This window comes from Thermobia domestica, chromosome 8 (assembly GCF_964235325.1).
Source record: "Thermobia domestica chromosome 8, izTheDome1.hap1.1, whole genome shotgun sequence".
NCBI classification, from domain to species: Eukaryota; Metazoa; Arthropoda; class Insecta; order Zygentoma; family Lepismatidae; genus Thermobia; species Thermobia domestica.
The window spans coordinates 205478858-205496287 of NC_137461.1; positions in this window are offsets into that span (position 1 = coordinate 205478858).

Sequence of the window (17430 nt, forward strand, 5' to 3'; positions counted from 1 at the left end):
GACTAATTGTATTTATTGTATATTTATTATGTTTGCTTTTAAAATTTCATGTGTAATCTATTTTATTTTTCTTATGTTTGTTTTAATTAAATAATTTTTAATGGAAATTAAACTTCAAAGCTATGTTTTATAAGATTCTTTCCTGCTCTGCCTAATTGCTGTTCTGCCGAATGACTCTAGCACTTTGTAACACATTTTTTATCTAATCTTATCTTTAGAGAGAATAGGTATTCCTGTTCTGCCTAATTGTTTCAAAAGGGATATTTAAATTTGAGGGAAATTTATTATATTTATTTTCCTTTCATATTCAAATACCATTCCACAGCCCTTTAAATTAAATTCTTTGAAATGGAAATATGTATATACTATAATTCATTACGAAAAAACAAGTCATACAGTCATGATCAAAAAATGTACTTCCCATAAGCTCTATCTTTATCATAAATCTCCAGTGGAAAATCACCCTCAAAACTGTTCATTGTAACATAAGTTTTGCAGTAAAAACAAACCTAAAGAGTCGTGCACTATATTGCAATACCTATAGTATGCTATGAGTGTAAGATCAGAAATCTAGACCGCTTTCTTTCAAATGCTGCTATATTATTGTATACCAACTCGTATTCGGTAAGATTTTTTAAAGGCTTATTTCTATTATATTATTCATTTTATGACCAATAAGTAGAAAACTATAGCATAATAGAGCTTTTTCTTATATATGACTCTACCAACAGAAAGATAAATTCTATTTGAAATTGAAACTAAATTTGTATGTACTTTTTTTACTGGAAAGATGTTTTAAAAGTAATACTTTAAACATATTCATAAAACAGCTCCGATTAAGTAATACAGTATAAATAATTCACTTTACGTAGCTTTTGGCAGCTAGTATGAACAAATGAATCTGAAACCTGTAATGCTTCCTTATTTGAAATAAGCAACTTAGGTTTAAATATGGAAAAATGGTTGGCCAATTGCAATCAAGAATTAGTTGATATCTAGTTTCGGCCAATCAGAAGCAAGTATTTGTTGCCGTTTACAGCTACTTCGATGAGCAAACTGAATGTCAACGAATTCTTGCTTGTATAGGCCAGCTAGAACTGTTAAATTGGAACTGGTTTATAAATTACGTAGAATTCTCTAATGACTTTCCACTAAGACATGCATATCATATTTACTCTGAATTTCAAATAAAATTTACTATTTTTGGTGTTAGTAACGTAAGGAAAATATTTATAACCTATTATAGGTATTGCATCATAGTTTACGACTCCTTAGAATTGACTTTAAGATAATGTTACGACAGTATAATGAAATTCACAAGCTAATGTAGTTTATTACAAGCTAACGTTACATGTTGTGGCTGGTAGAGACAAACGCATTTCTTCAAGTTCGACATTTTAATACTCCTTGAAAAATAACCTTCCACAAAAATACCATCCTTATTACAAAAAAAAGTACATTCAACTTGAGTAATTCAGAATTAATCTAATGGAATCGAATCAAACCTACCAGTTCCACATGGCTGCAAAAAGCGCGTCTATCTAAGGAACTTTTGGACACAACCATCAATAGCCGCATCTGAGGTACTTGAACAGGGCTCAAATTACGCTGAATGGCTGCATATGGCGTCAATATGGCTGCAAATTACGCTGAACCGTACTCTAAGAAAGGTGAAAACGGAAACAAGACAAAGGAAAAAATTGCAAAGGGAAAAGCAGACTGATTATCAAAATAGACATTAAACATAAATCTCTAATAGTAACTCTAAGACACTGAACGAAGTGTGTCATCCATCACGTAGTCATGTCAATCATACTCAATAATTATACGTTTACGGTATACGGTATACGACGTTTTGATGCAGGGTTTTTCGGTTACGCTAGATTGGTGTGAAGTTAATATATATATATATATATATACCAGTTCAAAATGCGATTTTCTCCATGTTTGCCTGCGCCGATTTTGAAAATTCCTTCACTAATCGATTTCTCTCGCCGACTACTACAAGAATCAGTTAAAAACTCGGGAGCCATTTCTTCTTCCCCATTTTGAACCGCTACATGAAAATACGATTTTCTCCATGTTTGTGTGCGCCGATTTTGAAAATTCCTTTACTAATCGATTTCTCTCGCCGAGTACTACAAGAATCAGTTAAAAACTCGCGAGCCCTTTTTTCTTCCTCATTTTGAACCGGTATTACAAGAATCAGTTAAAATCTCGCGGTTCTGAATTCATTAAAAATGAGAAGTCTGCTATGCAGGTACATATACTTTCTTCTAGACATCGCTTAAGGAAAACTGCACAAAATGGGGTAGTATGTTGTATTGATGTAATTTTTAGTGTGAAAAAATGAATAGTTTCATATACATTTTTAATGCTTGTGTAATAAAAAAGAGTAAATTAAAACAAATATGTAATAGAAATGGGTAAAAATGAAGTACTGTATAATTCAAGAAACAGCATATTAAGGCATAATTTGGGAAAAAAGATAATACAGCATAATGTAAGGAAAAATGAAGCATAATATGCAGCTGTATAAAGCATAAAGCTGGTTGCCCTAATAATTAACAAGTATTTCTGACGATGAACGTATTCCACAATTTTATCTAAGTTATTGATAAATATATTAATATTACTATCATGCGTCCTATTTACACAATTAATGCATATTTTGCTACAAAGGTATCTCTATTACACTGCATTCGAACTCTTTTCTTAAATTGAATTTGTGAAATTTAATATACTTTTTTATTTTATTTCATTTTTTACAAAAGTATATGATCCACCCCTTGAGATATTTGTTCTACAATATCTGGCTGCACATTGAAAGTTAGGAATTACAATATAATGTATCGTATTACCTCTATGCCAATGTTCTGTTATGCACATAATATCAACACCTTTGTAAGAACCGTTTGAAATTATTCATGTGCATTTAGATGAAAATGTGATTGTGTTCTTTTTATTATCAGGAGATAAATTGTTGTATTTCTTTGGTGGTAGCATTACACTTTCAAATATTGTCGTGTTTTGTCAATTAATCATGTAAATTAGATTTTATTTTTAGAATTCGGACCTTGTTTCTGAATTTTACCACGTGTGATTTTTTTTTCCCATTTGTATCGTCTATTGCTATTCTAATCACTTCGATTACTAGATATGACATATTACTAATATTGCTGCTAATTTAGTTTTGCACTAAAAGGTCATCATTGTCTACCGTTACAATAGTACGATTTTCAGATTTGTAATTTTAGCTATGATTTGTCTTCCGTAGCAAACAGATCCTATCAACACAATTTAATCCACTACATTGTTTATATTATGTTGCTCATTTCTTAGATCATTAATTCCATACAAAATTAGATTTTATTAGAATTTAAACTATCAGCACCACTTACAATCATTTTCTTTAGCTTATTACACAAATACTCTTCACCTGAACCATTCAAAGGTCATGTTTCGTGTGATCACTTCTTCGGATATTATAAATGCCCAGTACATTTATATTATGGAAATGTTTACATACATTATTGTTTTGTTGCTTTTGTTTACTGCTAAATTTACACAAGACAAACTTCGAGTACACAAATTATGACGAAAGATTACTGGGATTACAATTTTATGTACTTATATGCATTATTATACTACGGTCATAAATATGGTACTTTTTGCACGAAAAATCTCTTAGTGCCCTTAAAAGATACATATTCACTGCATCCTTTACATGGTTTCCACCATTTATTGTTCATATTAGGAATTGGTTACCACATACCATTGCTACAACTATTGTTATTTTAGTGCTATAAGAATTGTATTATTTAGCGTCTTTACTTTTTTAACTGTATTTCTACAATGTAAATGCTTTCATGGTTACCGGAGTGGTTTGGAGTTGAAGCAAGCAGAGACAGACAGATGGTTAAGTTACCGAAAAAGCATCATGAACAAAAACAGTAGTCGAAATTTTTTTTCTTACCTATTCGCTAATTTCCAAAACTAGGCATCATAATAATACAAATCAATTTGAAACATGGGTTTTACATATTTAGGAATCTATTTATCTAGGCACCAGACTCATATTTCCAGTCGTCATTGGTACCTGTCGCTTGGAAGTTTTTGAGTCTGAACAAGAGGAATATTAGCATATAGTTCAATATGCATTCCGCGAATTCACTATGTATTACATATGTTATTGGTTTGAAACTTCACATTCTTTTCAACAACCTTATACGAAATAGTATTTCGTTAACCCTAGAGATCCCAAGGTGTTCTAAGTTACAAATTCATCTCCATTTGAGGAGGCTCCTAAGCATCCAAGTACTCTCGTACATAAAATATATAGGACCTATTTCGTTTTCTCTATAGGAAGCTACAGTAATCTTTGCTGATGTTGAGCTGACAAGAAAGTATATAAAAACAGAAATATCTGCTGCCAATAATACGAAACTGTTGCCTGGTTAGTAATGTTTCCAGATACATACTGTATTTGATTCAGAAATATTGGAGATAAGATTATCTTTCATATTCTGGCAAGATAATAGTCAGGTAATTAGATTAAATTTGTCATGATGTTCAAATGAAATGATTCCAGGTAGTTCCAGGCTGGTAGCCAGCCCAAAATTGTAGGAGGGCCCGTCTGAAATTAGGGGGGCGATTCAACCATATTATAGGTCATCACCATATTATATAGTTCATTTGCAAGCCTACCGTGGAAATTTTAGGGAGGCAGCAAAAATTGAGGGGGGTCGGCCCCCTAGATCCCCCTGGATACGGGCCTGAGTAGTCCCAAGGGAAAAGGGTGTTCCTTGGATCCACTACCCTATTTTTTAAGATACTTCTATTTTTTTTATTTTTTTTTATTTTATTTTATTTTTATTTATTTATTTTTTTTTTTACATTACAATGGCAAATTGCCTTAGTAACTGTAACTATCAACTAATTCAAAAGGAACAACTCGCTGATATCGTTTTGCTGGAACAAAAACTACTTTTGAGTTCGAGAAGCCCCCTGGAGCTCCTAGGGTTAAAATACAAAGCTATAATACTGTTTTATAGTCTAAAAGCATTTTATGTTCTTCATGATACTCTTTAAATAACTAACTAAAGTGGGTAAAGGTATACAGAAGGAGCAAATAGATTACAGAAGAAACAGAGGAAATTACGCTCGATGTACCAGAAGAAAATAAGAAAATTGTGGTGAGGAGTAGGGTGGATTACGAATATCGATAACTGGTATTCTCTGATCAAAACACGAACTTGAACAGAGCTCACGTAATCTCTTTATTTTGTTCTTTTTCTCCGTCTCTTCCTCTCTCTCTCTCTCTCTTCTTTCGTAATCGCAGAGAAATCAGAAAGAAGATTAATTTTTTTTACACGATCGATATACTTGAACAGCGGCCAGAAATAGGATAGGAAAGAAAGTTACTGGACTCATGACTCGTTTAAATAAATAAATAAATAAATAAATATAAACGGAACACAAGTACTATATGCCTGGAAGCAGAAGTTACATTCTAATGACTAAGATTAAGTACAGGGTGTACAGCATATACCGTTGTATTTGAGTCCGAATGTGGTCTGCGGGATTTACGCCTTTGCTTTCATTCAAGGATTTAATTCTTTAATGAATCAGGGACCTTTGGTTGAATGGGATAGAATAATTGAGAGACTGTATTTCTTTTCGGAAAAGCATATTACTCACAAGGGAAGGTCACGAACTGGCTCCACTAAGATTCGAACGAGACCATTGTGTTTGCATTTGATATGTTATAAATAGATGAATTCCAAAGTTATACGTGCCACAGGCTGAGATATCATGAGCCAGAACATATTTTGTAATGTGAAAGCTATTAGCTGGCAAACGATGTGCTACTTAATCTCCTTACTATTTGAAAACTATGAGTTGGACCCCTTCTGGGACTCCGCGGGAACCCTGGGACAAGACGTTTTTACTTTAAATTGAAGTACTTTAAAAATAGTACCATACGTGCTTTCCTGTTTTCACACTTGTCTCATCATTTCAGAATTATAGGGTGACCATGGGCAGTGATTCTTCCAGACGTGTTTTTGGGAGGCACTGCCCCTCCGGAGCTCTAAGAGTGCCCCCCAGGAGGAGACCAAAAATAATACGTCTGTAATATAATAATATATTGAATAGTACCAGCAGTACCCCCCGGAATACTAAGTGTGGCCCCCCAGAACATTGTTTCTGAAAGAAACACTAGCCATGGGGTTTTCAATTAAGTTATGGTTTACATTTTGACCCGCCGCCATTCTGTACAGGATTGTCGTAGAGAGTCGAGACTTGGTCCATCTTCTTTCATTTCGTAACAGCTTTCAACTGATGTGCTACTCAACTTCCCTTGCCATTTAAAACTTTTGAGTTGGACTCCGTCTGGGACCCTGCGGGGGACTCTGGGACAAACTTTTTTTACACCAAAAAGTGTGCCCTTGAAATTGATGGGTTAAGTGTTCGTCGAGTTTTCCATCTACTCAACCGTTTCCGAACAAATGACCCGGTTCAAATTATTCTGCCAGCTAATAGATTTTACATTACAAAATATGTTTTAATTCAAGATATCCGGTCCAGTGGCACGTATAACTTTGGGATTCGTCTAGTTATAACATATCAAATGCAACACAATTGTCTCGTTTGGATCTCAGCGGAGCCAGTTCGTGACCTTCCCTTGCCAATAAATGGGCTTAGTTGAGAACTTTATTAAAATCCTGTGCAATAGTTGTTTGTTTCGAGTTCCACATCTCTCTACCTAACAAAACAAACAAACTGAGATTGTATGAGACTCTAGCTTAACGTGAGTTCCACGTTTTCTCCAACTGAAAATCAAATTTGTGTCTGAAAGACAAGAACGTAACTACAAGAACGCTTTCGTGCCTTTTTAATATGAAAAGAGATTGCTTTGTTTGAAATTATAAGGAAGAAAACATTATTAACTCGTTGTGATTTTAAATTAAGATTTTCGGATAATACAGGCTGTAAATTCTGAAAATAAGCTCAAAGCTTTAATTTAGCAAACCACATACAAAGTTTTCCTTGCCAGGCAAAGCATGTTGTGCATGATATCCAAAACAGAATAAATTGATCTATTCTTACCTTGATTATATAATAGCTGGACCACATTGTCCTTCAACTTAAAAGAAAAACGTTCTAGACAGTTGTTCTTTGACCAGTACGAGCAAAACGGCACGTAGCCTATCTTCTTTACAGACGTCTTGCAACTTTTGCCAAGTGCAAGGAAGAACTGGCAAAAGAAAAAATTAGATATTTTCATAATTAACATCCTCCTTAATGACTGCGCGTACTGGCTACGTGGAGTCATTCTGACTATTTTTCTTCATTCAATCTTCCAAAACAGATATTAAAGCAAACATTACATGTAAGTTATATAAATTGCGTGCTGATAATTTAAAACTTCTTTTACAATAAGGGTGGAGTTGTCAGTAATATGCCGGCACGTACTTACTTGCCAGAAGATATTTTTCTCAACATCAAATACGACATTCCTAAATTAAGTTAATAAATATCTATAAAACAAAACGCTAAAAAAATGTAACCTGTAACAAATGTTTTTTTTTTAGCATAAAATTCCAAAAATCGAAGCGTGTGTGCAAAGATGAAAGATCTTTGAATTGCTGGTCTCATTCTGATTCGTTTGAAAGATTCGTGCCAACGAAAGATTCGCAACAAATCATACACTGAGATTACTTACATCAAATTAAAGACGTTCTTGCTAAATAGATCTAAACACCATTCGGAAACAGCACATCAATGGCTATGGCAGATCAGACAAATGGGTAAATGTGAACATTTACCGACTATTATCGCCGACATTTCTACACTGGTGTGCAAAACCTAATGCAAGTTTCGCATACTGTGTCGCTCCCAAGTAACATAGATCGGTGAAATTTGAATCATATATAGAAAGTAGTACTACAGAAGAAACAACAAGAAAAGACACATTACTGGAAGAAGAACGACATTTTTATACAGTGACGATAGCTTCAATGATGGCATTGCGACCCATGATGCTCCTTCCCTTCCTGACACTATAAAAGAAGTTGAATGGTCCTTAGAAGGGCGATGCACCACCACGGACAGCGACTTATGCTCTGCAACGTGCTCCTTCGCTGTTTACAAGATTGGAAATGAATTACTTTGGTATGGGGTTACATTCCTCCACCAGCACTGTTGACATTTGCTGGGTGATCCTTGGTGCAACTGGACGTGTTGCAAGACGTCACCCCATAGCACCTCAAACTTGGGATTCAAGTCGTTGGTATGAGCAGGTCAGTTTATTCGCCTAATATCCTCTCGTTCCAATGGCTCCACCATTTGTGCTGTTAGGTGCGGTCAATCATTATGAACCATCAAGATAAAGTTGAACCCGACTACACTTCTGAAAAGAAGTACTGAAGAAAGTTTATAGTTCAAAATAATGTTGACTACTGAATGTACTGCGTTCAAAAATTTAGAGGTCTGTTTGTCCATGCAACATTATGCCTTCCTACCCTACATAAGATACCTCGACCACTAAAACGACAATGTTCAACACTGTTTCTTTCCGTGTTCCCACTTCTCGCCGGATAAGTGTACGTCGAAAATCATTACTCAGACTAAATCTACTCTCATCTGGGACGAGAACGCTATCCCACTCCTCCTTGATCTATTCCTGATGTTCTTGACACTAGCGCAAACTGCGCCGCCGATGTGCGAGTGTCAACCGACCTCAAGCAAAGATTCCTCCACCATGTAGTTGACGTTCCACTAGCGACTGTGAAATAGGCGCCTTGCAGACTTGTAAAATTTGTTTGCAATTCCACTCGATGTTTGATGTCGGTTCCTTCTTGCATTTTGCAAAATATTGCAGTAGCCTGCTGCTCTAGTTGATCATAGTCCATCACCACCTCCCCTTCGCACAGCATTGCCTATGGTTTGAAATGTTGCTCATGTAAATAAAAAAATGTTGTGGGCAATAACACACTCCTTGGTTCCTCTTGCCAAAATACGCCCTTCTTCCAATTTACCGATAAATATTCTCTGTGTGAAGTTATCCCAAAATATAAATGTGTGAAGAAACAGTGTTTTACAATTTAGGACGGGACCTCCACCATAATGACGACACAGCTAATACCTTTGCTCAATGCTTCGCCTCCGTATTTATGTTCTCTTCATTAGATCCGAGTGAGACTATGACAAACATCTTACTAAGTAACGACTTAATTCATAGGAACGCTGTGCGTTAATGAAATTTACTTACATTAAATTGAAATGACAAAAAAGAAAAAAATAAAGTTCAGAAAAGCCGGAGGACCTAAAGGAATACCCTCGTACACAATTAAAGGCTGTATTGACATATTTAAATATCCACTATGGATTGTTTTCACACACTCCATTAAAACATGCACCTTTCCTGATAAATGGAAACCTTCGTCAGGCTGATCGATACTTAATCTAATAATAATTAGATAATTAATAATATTTTTTAGACCTATATCGATTGTATGTACTTTCACGAAAGTATTAGATCAGATCTTGTATAAACGGATTATTGATCTTGTTAAACCAATAGCTTCTACCTGTCAACATGGCTTTGTTATTTGTAAATCAAAACAACTAATCTAACAATTGTCACCGACCTTATGGCTAATTTGTTAGTTGAAGGATGGCAAGTTGACGTAATTCATATTAGCTTTGAGAAGATAGCGAGTGAGTGAAGGAGGCAATACTTTCTGTGCCGGTTGCGGAAAACCCTTCCACGATAACTGGGAGTGTAGAAAGTGTCAAAAGTGGTGACGTGAGCAGCAGATTACAACGAACATGGATATTAAATATCTGGTAATTGTTAATGAATAAACTTACCAGGCTTTTGCAGTATTCTTAACTTTCTAGGCATTCAAAAGTAAACATTTTTACTTGTGTAAATATATTTTTTTTCTATCACATGTACTATGCTGCTTACTAGTTCATATTCAAGTACATACATATACTTTAGTCACTGTTTTCACCTTGCATTTATTAAGAAATTATTGGACCCACTGGAAGTCGAACCCTAAAGTTACTCCCTCCTGAGTAACTTCCAATGTGGATTTCACTGTTGCAGGTCCGTTATAGACCATTTTGTTCATCTTGAAAGGCGGACTTAAAAAGCCTTCTGTCATTACGAATATTTTGTTGCTATAGGGGACAAAGGAGTTAAGAATACTCAAATAACATTCTACGCTCTGTAGAAGAACACATTTAAACCATTATCTTGAACTCATGTAGTCATGATTCAGAAACGAGGAGACTAACTACAAAGAGAGGAAGATCTCTAGGCTAGGGGAGATAGTAAAATATGCAAATAATTAATGTAGAAGGAAATTTATTAGAATGAAAAGCGAGTGGAGACGGGACATCTCCAAAAATAAACAAATTTTGCGATGTTTATCCATCACTAAATCGAGATACTAAATATGTAAATTGAGATGTTTAAGAAGTTATATATATACAGTATCAAAGACGAGTGCTCTATCGTCGAACTACAATTGCACCCCTACAGCTCTTTTCAGATGAAAAGCGACATGAACAGTAGCCAATAGTACATGATTTTTAGCACAAAGTTGTCGGATTGCTGACTCCCCTTTCCCTTCTATCTGACTTCCTTCTAGCATTGTTGCAAATGAATCGACGAAATTATCCATAGTGTTAAAAATGTTACTTATAAATTTATAAATTAAAATTTATAAATTATTCATTGTAGTTTCGGAAAATTCAACATTGCTAATAAAATTCCAACTGAACAAAGCAGTATATGTATTTTAATAGTATATACTGTGTTACAGTTTCGGCTATGTGGAGTTTGCCAGCAATATTTTTCATCAGATGTTAAGTTTATTTATTTACTTACTTTTGTAAGTTAAAGCAATAGAAAGAAACAAAAAGATTTTAACCCTTTAAGTCTGTGATGAGAAAAATACAAGGAAAGTGATAGCTGAACTTAATTCGCTGTTGGTGCTGGTTTAAAACAAAATAATGAAAAAAATGTCTAACACGTCTTGTTTTCTTGAAAAATTTAATTTTATTTATTTCTTTCGACTTGTTTGACATGTCGAGGTTAAGGCTATAAGAAACCTTATCTACCACCTAAACATGATACAAAATTCAAAATTCAGAGAATATAGTTTCCAATAGAGAAAAAGTTAGAAAGTAAGAAAAAATACAAGAAACAGATGCTCATATATATGCTCATCAACACACAGAGAGAGAGAGAGAGAGAGAGACATAACACACAAATTTTTATAGTGCTCCACTAGAATACGTAGTGTTAAAATATATAATAAATGTTAAATTTTATTTCCTTATGACGATAATCTCTATTGGCTCTTCTGTCTGTGTCCATTCAACACTGCTTCGATAACAATAAATTGTAAACTGCTCTTTTGAAAGATGCTAGAGAGTTTGACTCACGTACCGAGGTTGGCAAAGCATTCCAATCACGACACATTGAAATTATGTATGACTTCGAGGAATAAGTAGATCTATAAACAGGAATTGCAAGTTGGCTATTAAAACGTGATCTTGTCTCTGTTATGGAAATCGCTTTAAAAATTAAGGTGTTTCAGAACGTAAGAAGGTTCTGTAAAAGTAAGTGTTTTATAGAGCAGTGCCAACGAGTGCAATTTACGCCGTTGCTGCAGCTTCAGCCATTGTAGCTTTTCAAAGAATGATGTTACATGATCGGAGAATTTTAAGTTAAAAATAAAACATATACAAGCATTTTGCACTCGCTGCAAACGGTTTTGTAAATGTATATCAGCGTCAGTTAAGGCGGTGTAACAGAACTCCAGATGTAGTACCACTAGAGTTTGAACAAGAGTTTTTTTTTTCAACTGTGTTGGTAAAAAGTTTCTTAATTTGCTAAGAGAATGAAGAATTCCAAAAGCCTTCTTGCATGATGCGTTAAGTTGATCAAACCAAGTCAAATATTTGTTAAGTATGACGCCAAGATTTTTCACAGAGGAAGAGAAGGGAATATTTACGCCTTCTAAATTTATATTGGGAACAGGTGAAGCATCTATTAACGTTGTTGCACGTTTGGAAGTAATTAAAATTGACTTGGATTTGACTTGATTTATAATCAAACAATTATTAGCTGACCATTTAGCCAAATTACTCAAGTCTTCGTTCATCTTTGCTACACATGTATCCATTTACCAGCTGAAGTATAGAAGCTAAATTTTTGTACAAGTTTCTGCAGCAAAATATCGTGGTTTATTGATTGGAATGCTTTGCTATAGTCCAGTAAGGTAAATATGGTTGTCTCTCTCTTGTCCAAAGCAGAACGTATATCATCAATAATGCTAGTGAGGGCTATAGAAGTATGCAACGTTTACGAAACCCGGATTGAAAAGTGTCTAAAAGGTTATAAATCCGAAGGTGCTCACGTATTTGTTCACTTACAATATATTCAAGAGCCTTAGATAGGGCAAGTAATATTGAAATAGGACTTAAGTCTTCTGCAGGATTTGTATGAACATTTACCGTAAAACGTGTTTTTCTGCGTATTTTGTAATTTTACTTGGATTTGTATTAACATTTACCGTAAAACGTGTTTTTCGGCGTTGAATGTCTTCCTTCAATGCCTAACCATCATTGTACCGAGGTAAAACCTACAGAATACCCCTCTGTGACATCTCCCCGTCGCCGTCCCTCCCTCCTTGACGCAATCTCTCGCTACCCATAGCGTCGCGCTAAGCCTACCTCAAATCCTGACCTTGGTTCGCCGACCTCGCAGAAACTCTCGCGAAGCGAGCAGCAGTCACCTTACATTTGTTCGAGCCTGTGCGTTTCGTGAAACGAGGCTTCGAGTTCGACACGTGGAAATTTGTCTGATGACTTTTGTTACATATCCGGCAAATATAGTGCTATTGAAAATCGCATAAGGAGCATTACAGCCTATGTAAGACAAATGTATCTTGCGTATTTTGGCATGCAACTCGGGGACCAGGACAAATCGTGGGGTTCTCATAAAGTTTGTGTACATTGTATCAATGACCTACGCTTATGGCTTAAAGGAAAAAGACTGCTTTATGATTTGGAATTCCAATGATATGGAGGGAGCCGCAAAACCACTCTGACGATGATTGTTACTTTTGTCCTCGCCATGTCCGTGGATATAACAGCAAAAATCAAAACTAATATTTTATCTTGAGAACACTCCATTGGCCGTACACGCCCCGTTTCTCTTGGACCTGATGTGCCAGTGCCTTTGCCTCCAACTGAATTGCCAGTCATCACTTCAGAGTGCAGTCATCTCTGGATGTTCAGACCCGAAACATCTAGATTTCAAGGCTCCAAATACCGAATATAAGCCCTCTGGAGGCGATTTACCTCATTCCTTCTCTCATGTTGAACTTAATGATTTGATTAGAGATCGAAAGAGGTAGCTGAATTGATGGGCTCCAGATTGAAAAAAAAATCTTATTGGTGAAATGAACCATGGTTTCTTGTTACAGGCATCGAGAAAAAAAAATGTTAAGCACTTTGAGGAAAAGGAAACCCTGGTCTATTATTTTGATGTTCCCGGATTGATGTGCAAATGTAATATCACCTACGGTAAAGATGAATGAAGGTTATTTATAGATGCATCGAAAAGGAGCCTTAAAGCTATCTTTCTTCATTATGGAAGCCGGTATGCATCTATACCAGTTGGACACTCGATGCATTTAACATTAAGCTGTGAAAACCTGGCTTTCGTCCTCAACAAAATAAAACATGCCGACCCTGGTTGCACTCTTTGCAGTGACTTGAAATGTGATCTCTATGCTTCTTGGTTAAGAAGGCGGATACACAAAATTCCCATGTTTCTTTTTTGAGTGTACAGTCGTGATAAGACTTACCATTGGGTCAAAAAAGACTGGCCGAAAAGAAACTCTTGAACCAAGTACGAAGAATGTGATTCGGGACAGCTTAGTTGATAAAAAAAGATTTTTATTCCCTCTGCATAAAAAAATTAGGTGTAATGAAGCAGTTTGTGAAGGCTATTCCAAAAAATGACGATTGTTTCAAATACTTGTGCAAAAAGTTTCCAGGTTTCCAGGTTTTAACGAAGAGAGAATCTTCGTTGGCCCAGATATCCGCAAGTTTATGTATGGTAAAGTTTTGAAACTAGCATGACAACAAAGGAAAAAGACGCTTGGGTTGAATTCAAAGATGTCGTCAGTAACTTTCTGGGTGATTACAGGAATCCTATCAAGCAATTGTTATGAATATACTGACAAATTTAAAGCGTTGGGTTGCTCCCTGAGTATGAAAGTACATTTCCTTCACTCATATGAGGTCTTTTCCACCGAAAAATTTAGGATTAGTCAGTGAAGAACAGGGGGAAACTGTTCCACAAAAACTTCAAAAATATGGAGCGCGAATATCAAGGAAGATGGGACAAGAACATGTAATGCCCTTTGCTCTACTATATTACAGTGTTGTAACTTAGAATAAAGCTTGTATGCAAACTTTTTCGTAACTATTAACTGCGTCGTCCTTATACGTAGATAGACTTCTTTAAATGTTACATTGGATCCAATCTCCTTTGCAATACAATGACACCTAGGCAGCTGACAGGTTCTTCCAGCTAGATTATTTCTTCAGTTATGGGCACAGTCCTGCGATGAGACATCTAAATTTTCTTCATTAGAACTGAGCCAAGGTTTGGCCCGTGGCAACAGTCGTCACCCTCGCGCATAATGGCTTGGGGAAATGTATATCAGAAGAAAACGAGATTCTTCGTGAGAGACGAAGTAGCATATGGGGAGTATATAAAATTAGCTTAAGGTGAGAATCAAGTAAATATCAAATTTAGATTGAAAATGAAGTACTACATCACTACATCATAAGCTAGAAATAAAATTTTGAAATGTACTTATAGTTGGGAATAATATCATTTTATAATCAACAACAAAAGGTTTGATACAGTTTACAGAAATTGCTACAGAAATTTATAAGAATACAGTAGATTACAATTGATTCATTTCCGATTATTTCTCCTTTTCTTCGATTATTTAAATGCTTTTATATTATTTTACTCGGCATGGAATACAGTAGGAACAGAGTACTATTATCTATCAGGTAGCATTTTAATTCAGTTGTTTAGTATAAAAAATCCATTATTTTATGTACTTATTTACTTATTTATTTATATTTCTTCTTTAATTCCAGGTTTTGGTGCAGATTTTCCACGACGTTTCCATTGAAGATCTCATTACATAAATGGTAAGTATACGACTTCCATACTTTTACTTATTTCTTTATTTTTAATTACGTTTTATTTTCCCTTTTCCATTTATATTAATTATATTACTCTCTCTTTTCTCTCTCTCTCTCTATACATAAATCATATATTATTTAATCTATACTTACAATTATTCTTTTTCTTACAATATTAACTAATATCCTTTTTCTTAATTGTAGGTTAGTCGGCGTTCCACTAAATTAGTAACTGAGTATTTCCTGGTCAAAACAACAACTAATGTGGATATTGATACTTCTAGGTAACTTGTTTTATACAACTATCATGATCCTCAACAATAAAATAAATTGATTTTCTTCAGTTTACTTTTCGATTAATAACTTAATTATATACCAAAAGTCCTACTATACATTCCTGTCTTGATATTCAATAAAATTTATTGAAATTCCACTGTCGTTTTATTGTATATTCAGCATATTTAGGATTCAGAGTGTGAAGATTTGATTTAGATGTAAAATTTAAGAAGTTTAGTTATACTTTATATTTCAATTTTCATATTTCACGGTACTAGATGCTTTACGAAAAAAAGTCTCTCCCGACCTAAAATGTGAAATTAGTGCCTCATTTTAATTACTTCTTACTTCTTCCACTTACATGTATTACCTGTCGTAGTTTACTGCTTGAAATCTCTATTAAACAGGTTTTATTATACTAGGACTTACAATAATATATATTTATTTAATTCAAACACACTTAATCTTGAAACTTTCTTAAAATGTTTATTCTGTTCTAATTTTCGATTCGATAAATTTAGTTGCAATTTAGATTTAAACCATAAGGTACAGACGAGAATGCAAATCGCCACCTTCCAAAATATAGTGTAATGTAATGCGGCGTACGGCGCATTACAAACATGCTCGCTGACTACTGTTGGGTGTTAACACGAGATAGGCCTGAGATTGAACATAAAAGAAGAACTTTAAAAAGGAGTTTCACCTCAAAGAGAAGTTTCAAAGGAAATAGAGTGTGTACTTAGAAAAGACACTTTTGGTTGTTTTGTTTTATCTTGTATTTTGATCAGTGTAAAAATTGTTTCAAACTTTCATGTACACATTTGCTACTCTTGGTCAATAGTCTATCTTATGCAAGTTACCTTAATATAATAAAATTACAATTATATGTTGGTGATCTTTTAGAAACTGCACCGTAATTTGATGTTAAAAGTTTAAACTCAAGGAAACTTTTTGTTTTTCTCTATACCAAAGGTGGCTCGTGCGGTCTGGCAACAGTGGTTTTCATCCATTTTACCCTATCATACAAAGGTAACCAAGAAAGTTCTGTTGCTTTTTCAACCACTATCTTCGAACATCGACATGCCACCTAAGAGGTACCTCGAAGATCAAACATAATCCCCTTCAGCATCGGTGACCTTCTGCCAACGTTCTGGAAGGTCATGGATTCCATCGCGGTAGAACTTCGTGGGCCGTGAAGCGAAAAAGGTATCAAGTGCATTTTGCACCTTTACTAGGGATTTGAACTGGTGTCATCTAAAGTAATACGCTGCTGAGAATTTTACTGGACGCAGCCATATTGGTTACAAATAATCTGTTGCCAAGGTAGTTGCTGAGGCAGTTTCAATGGCGTTGTATGTGGCAGCTGTAAGTCTTGTGAAAGACAAGCTTAAAATTATGGGAAAAGGCTACATTTCACGAAGAGCAGTGAATATATTTACTTTATGCGTATAGGAAGGCTATATTTATCATAATATGAAACAAAATTACTCTACATTTTAATTCCTTCAATCGCCAATAATTTGCTGGAAAACAAGTGAGTGAGAATCCCAAGCATGTACATGAACATCCCTTAATAATAATTTTAGATTGAGTTTAATTAAAATTATTGAAAATTGTTATGCTATATACTTCTGTCATATTGTTTGTTTAGCTTCAGTGAAAATGTTTAATATGGAAGAAACTTGATTTTTATAAAATAGTGATCAGATATTCGGAACAAAGGAGTACAGCGCTAGAATAATCAATGCATTTTAAAGCACATAATTACGAATACATAATTTCAGAAACTTAGCATCTTCGTGGAAATAACTTCCTAATTTACCCTTCATTCTTTTGTTAGCGGGTGTTCATTCTTTGCTTGGCACTGGTAAAGTTGAAATACGCCACCAGAAATAA